This window comes from Alnus glutinosa, chromosome 7, assembly GCF_958979055.1.
Source record: "Alnus glutinosa chromosome 7, dhAlnGlut1.1, whole genome shotgun sequence".
In the NCBI taxonomy this organism is placed as follows: domain Eukaryota; kingdom Viridiplantae; phylum Streptophyta; class Magnoliopsida; order Fagales; family Betulaceae; genus Alnus; species Alnus glutinosa.
In genome coordinates, this window is record NC_084892.1 from 6,428,991 (window position 1) to 6,434,720 (window position 5,730).

Below are 5,730 nucleotides of genomic sequence, written 5' to 3' on the forward strand. Positions count from 1 at the left end.
TACTACAGGGGTCCGTCGTCTTATACTTGATGGTGGAAACAATGGATGTACGCAACTTCTTCTTCTCGGGCACATGAGAAACATCAAATAGGATGCACTGAAGATAACGATCAGGTGGATCACGATCATTTCTACATTGTACAGTGCAGAATCTTTCATCCACCAAATGGAACAAACGCGGAAAAGGGTTGGGAGAATATGCACGAAACACCCTATACAGACCTTTAAGCTTGCCTGTTAGCCACAAATCATGCTCGAAATCGTACGCCAGCAACTGAAGGTCATTGGTGATCCAATATAAACAATTTCCTACCGCAACTGCCTTTCCTTTAATTGCCAATGGACAAGCCGGGTGAAGCTTGCGAAGGGCAGGGTCAAGCATTTTCCAAGAACGATTCTGCACTTCGTAGATAAAGAAATTTGCAAAAGAACGTTCATCTTCATCTTCGGGAAGTGAAGCAACGAGAATCCTGTTTGGATTCTCAAGAGCTGCACAGAGAATATGATATCCCATAAAACATGGAGGATCAGGCAACGCTTGCCATGAATCAGTCATGGGTCGTAAACCTCACCGCCCCGGGCGGTAGGAGGAACACCAGAAGGAGAATGATGGTATCCAGCTAAGACATATAATTTACCGCGGAACTAAGGTGCTAGGGAAAATTCTTGGAGAAATCATGGCTCCAACAGGGATCCAACCACTTGTGGGATCCCTAACGTTTACCTTATAGACATCGGGAATTAGAATATCTAATGGACCCCGATCAGAATCGTATCTCTCACCACCAATAGCGTATAGATCGGAGCCTAGCAATGCATAGGTAGCATTATACTGTGGAGTAACTTCTCTCCAAAATTCAGAGATCCACCCTTCAGCACCGTCGACCGCGTCCGCATGAATCTTCATGGTATACCACCTTTCTATGCTTCGATCCCAATCCACCTTAGAGTAAGGCATAGAGATGAGGACGTCGTAAGGAAGAAGAGGAGGAGATGGTGATGAACCATTAGTACGTTGATTGAACGACGGGGGAGAGCTTTACGTCTGGTGTGTGATGGAACATTGGATTTGGAGGCGACCTGAGATTTTAGAGTTTTCTTCAGAGAATATAAATTGGTATTATATTTCATGACTAACATAAATCCACAGCAGTGTGCGGAATCTACCAAATATAGATAACTTTTTGAGGAAGATACTGGAATAAGGAGGGAGGGAGGGAGAGAGAGAGAGAGAGAGAGAGCAAGAAATTACACTTACATTAAGAAGCAATTCGCGAGGGAAGTGGGGTCCGTAATCTTATACTTGATGATGGAAACAAGGGATATACACAGCTTCTTCTTCTCGGGCACAGGAGAAACATCAAATAGGATGACTGAATATTGCCATGAGATGATGGATGACGATCAGTTCTACCTTGTATAGTGCAGAATCTTTCATTCTCCAAATGGAACAAATGAGGAATAGGGGGATAATCATATCCAACAAGCAAAATATCCAGACCTTTGAGCATCCCTGCTAGCCAGGAATCCGACTCGAAATCGTACGCCAGCAAGTCAAGGTCACGTGTAATCCAATATAAATATTTTCCTACCACAACTGCCTTTCCATCAAATCCCAAAGGGCATGCTGGATGAAAGTTGCGACCGGCAGTGACAAGCCTTTTCCAAGAACAATTATGCACTTCGTAGATAAAGAAATTTGCAAAACAACCAAAAAAATCTCCATCGCGATCTTCCGGAACTGAAGCAACGAGAATCCTGTTCGGATTCTCAAGAGCTGCAGAGAGAATGCTGAAAAGGATTAAAGGAACTCTGGCTTGGTTGCATTCCAAAGTCAGAGATTTTGTTCTTATTTATAATCCTCAAGAGTTACACTGTTAAGCTCAATGAGCTGAATACAAACAAAAGTCTAAAACTAAGTGTCAAGAATAAATAAAATCAGACCATGATCCTATGCATATTACATAACAGAAAACTATGTTGATTAAATGTAAGAGGCAGAGAGATCTATGCAGAAAACAAGGATCCTTGAATCTTGGAAATGTAGGTGGCAGTAGCCTCTAGTTGTAGCTGTTGTTTGCCTTGGAAAATGATTGTGATTTGGCATGTTACAAGGTTGTCTCACAACTAGTAGTAGCAGACCACACAATGACTAGCCGTTACTCAACTTTTCTCTCTTGCAGTAATCTTCCTCCCTTGTATTGCAGTAATCTTCTTCTTCTGCATGACCTTCATTAACACCCCCCCGCAAACTGAGGGAAGGTACAACCCTTAGTTTGTCCCGAAGGTAACAAAACCGATTAGCAGTATGTCCTTTAGTAAAAATGTCTGCAACTTGTTCAATGGTAGACAAATAGCGCAGTTGAATGTCTCGGTTAGTTACCTTTTCTCGGATGAAGTGAATATCAACCTCAATGTGTTTCGTTCGAGCATGAAATACTGGATTGGACGCCAAGGCCAGTGCTCCTGAGTTGTCACACCAGATAGTAGGAGGGCATGGCAAGGCAATGTGGAGTTCTTTCATTAGCATTCGAAGCCAGAACAGTTCGGAAGCTGTGAGTGAGAGGGACCTATATTCAACTTCTGTACTGGATCTTGAGACTATGTGTTGTTTCTTGGCAGACCACGAGATTAAATTAGGACCTAGAAAGACTCCATACCCTGTGGTTGATCTTCTATCATCTGGATTTCCTGCCCAGTCAGCATCACAATAGGCATTGAGATGAATTGGCCTTTTGCAATAGTGTAGACCAGATGTGAGAGTTCCCTTGGAGAATCGAAGAAGAGAGAAATTCAAATTTGAATAAGACTTGAATAGGGAAATTGAGATAAAAATTGGAACTTATAAAGACTATGATTTGTAATTGAATAAAATATTTAGAGACTTTCCATCTTCTTAACATTTAATTCTTTATTATATTCTATTTTGAATGTTGGACTCAATAAAAAATGCACTATTTTTTTAACGCTGTGTGTGTATTGAAGCAACACATGTAAAGAGAAAAAAAGAAACACATATCTCATGCAATGATATTAATGTATTTCTTAAATATTTTTTTACCATAATTTGGAGCCTTAATTAAAAAATATTGATGGTAATTAAATAAAATATTTAGAGACTTTCTATCTTCTTAGCATTTTATTTTTACATTATATTTTGAACGTTGGACTTAATTATAAATACACTATTTTTGAACGTTGTGCGTATTGCAGCAACACATGTAAGAGAGAGAGAGAGAGAAAGAAAGAAAAGAAAAGAAAACTATATATATCTCATGCATTAATATTAATGCCTTTCTTAATTATTATTTTATCATAATTTGAGGCCTTAATTAAAAAATATTGATGGTAATTAAATAAGTTATTTAGAGACTTTTTATCAAATTAGCATTTTTTTTTTCCCATTATATTTTGAACTTTGGACTCAATCATAAATGCACTATTTTTGAACGTTGCTGAAGCAACACATGTAAGAGAGAAAAAAAAAAACCTATATCTCATAATCTCATGCAATAATATTAATGCATTTCTTAATATATTTTTACCATAATTCGGGGCCTTAATTAAATAATATTTATGGTAGTTAAGGCATTCCTTTTTCTTTTTCTTTTTTTTTTTGGAAATAACTTTTCATTAATATTTTGTAATTGGAGGCCTTTATTAAATTGGAGCTGCTTGCATGATATTAATGCATTTCTTAATTATATCTTTACCATAATTCAGGGAATTAATTAAAGAATATTGATGGTAATTAAGGCTTTATTTTTTATTTTTTTGAAATAAATCTTTATTAATATTTTTTAATTGAGGGCCTTAGGCAGTCGCCTAATTCATGTAAGGCTCTAACCGGCACTAAGTACGCTTTTGTATAAATCATCACATTGGATAAGGCTCTTTGTTACTAGGTTGCCTAAATTTCACATAAATTCAAATAACCTAATAGAAAAAGTTGCATGTCTCACTTGTTTCCAACGGCCTAAATGTAAAACCCATTTGCCCAAAGTCGATGGGCTTTGCAATCCCTTTTCTTAGGCCGTATACATTAAACCAGAAAAATCCAATCTCAAATCGTTATTTGATGAAATTTGATTAGATTTGCTGGGTGGGGATGGGGGAGATCAAAATTGATTACTTTGAGAAGCAATTACATTTATTAAATGCCTCTCTTCCATGGAAGCAAATTGAGTTGGGACAGTTCTTTTAATTTAGTTTATAAAACTGTCATGTACTATTTTAACATGTTTAATAATAAACAGAAGAGTTTTATAAACATAATTGAAATAAATTACTCCAACCTAATTGGAATACAATTTATATATGTCCAATTGAATAATTACATCAGTAGGTGTGACAAGCAATTACATATTGGACCAGGTTGGGTCCAGTGCCGTAGGTTATTGAATAGATATCCAGCAAGGTCAGAGAGTATGAGAGGACCCAATGGAGCTTCTCAAAACGAAAAAATGGTTATACTCAAAGGGCCCACTTGCAGTCGTTTACCCAGAATCCAATGGGCCTCTTCAATCTGACATGGGGAGCCATTTAATTCTACTCCTGGGAAGAAACGACAATGGGTCCAGTCCATCATTTTGGGCTCTCAACTGAAACTTTTAGACGTTGATTTTTCTTAAGACTTCATAGTAACAAAAAAATAAATAAATAAATAAATAACGGTAAGGCATAGAACCCAAAAAAAAAAAAAAAAACTCGACAAGAACAAAGATCCACAAACAATCATTCAAAAATAAGACAGGCCTAAAGTTGGAGGGGTCCTATAGAACCAAAACTAAAAGATTATGTTAAAAACATAAAAATAAAGACCCAACTAGAAAGCAACTAAGACAAGAATTATGAACACCCTTGAACAAAAAAAAGAAAGAAAGAAAAAAGTTTAAAGTAATCCATTCATTTTAATAATATAAGCTTGTGTTCTGTTGTTCAAGTGATTAGCTGATTGCATATATCGCATACATTTTAGGAGAATACCAGGAATTGTCATCCTGCTAAACAAACATCTTCATTGGAAATTCATAATATATCTACTTTAAAGCCATTAATTGGGTGCCTTTCTCCTTAACAAACTTGTTGGAAAATCAATATTTCATCACAAGACTAAAATCAATCTCACAACCTAATTGAAGCTAGATGTGTGGCAAATCCTGCACCCTGAATTTGACCATAAAATCAGTTTTCACAACAATCTACAAACATTAAATCCCATTTTTCATGAGTGGGTAAAAGAGCAAACTATATTGCAGATCTTGTTCAACCATTGAGAAATAATATAATATATAGTTGGAATTAAAAAAAAAAATTTCTGTCTTTAAAAATCAAATAAACAAGGGTGGCCCGAAGAACTAACGTCAACTATTCCCATGGTTGTCGAAAAACCAAACACAACTATTCCCATGGTTTTCTATTTCTTTGAATGCTTGGAGGGAATATTCAGCAAAGTAAGATAATGAAGGCAGAGACTAAACTTAAGTGATGTAAAATAAACCCCTAGGAAATCTTCTATAATTTTTTCAACGATTTAGATTATTTCTAAGCTTTTTATGAGAAAGTATAATTTTGAGAAAATTGCTTTATTGGTTCTTGTGGTTAACCTAAATTATAAATCACTCCCTCTGCTATCAAAATTAATTCAGAGATTTATGTACTTAGCTTAATTTACAAATCGCTTACTAGAGTCAAATTCAGTTACAAATTGTGACAGATTCCGTTAGGCGC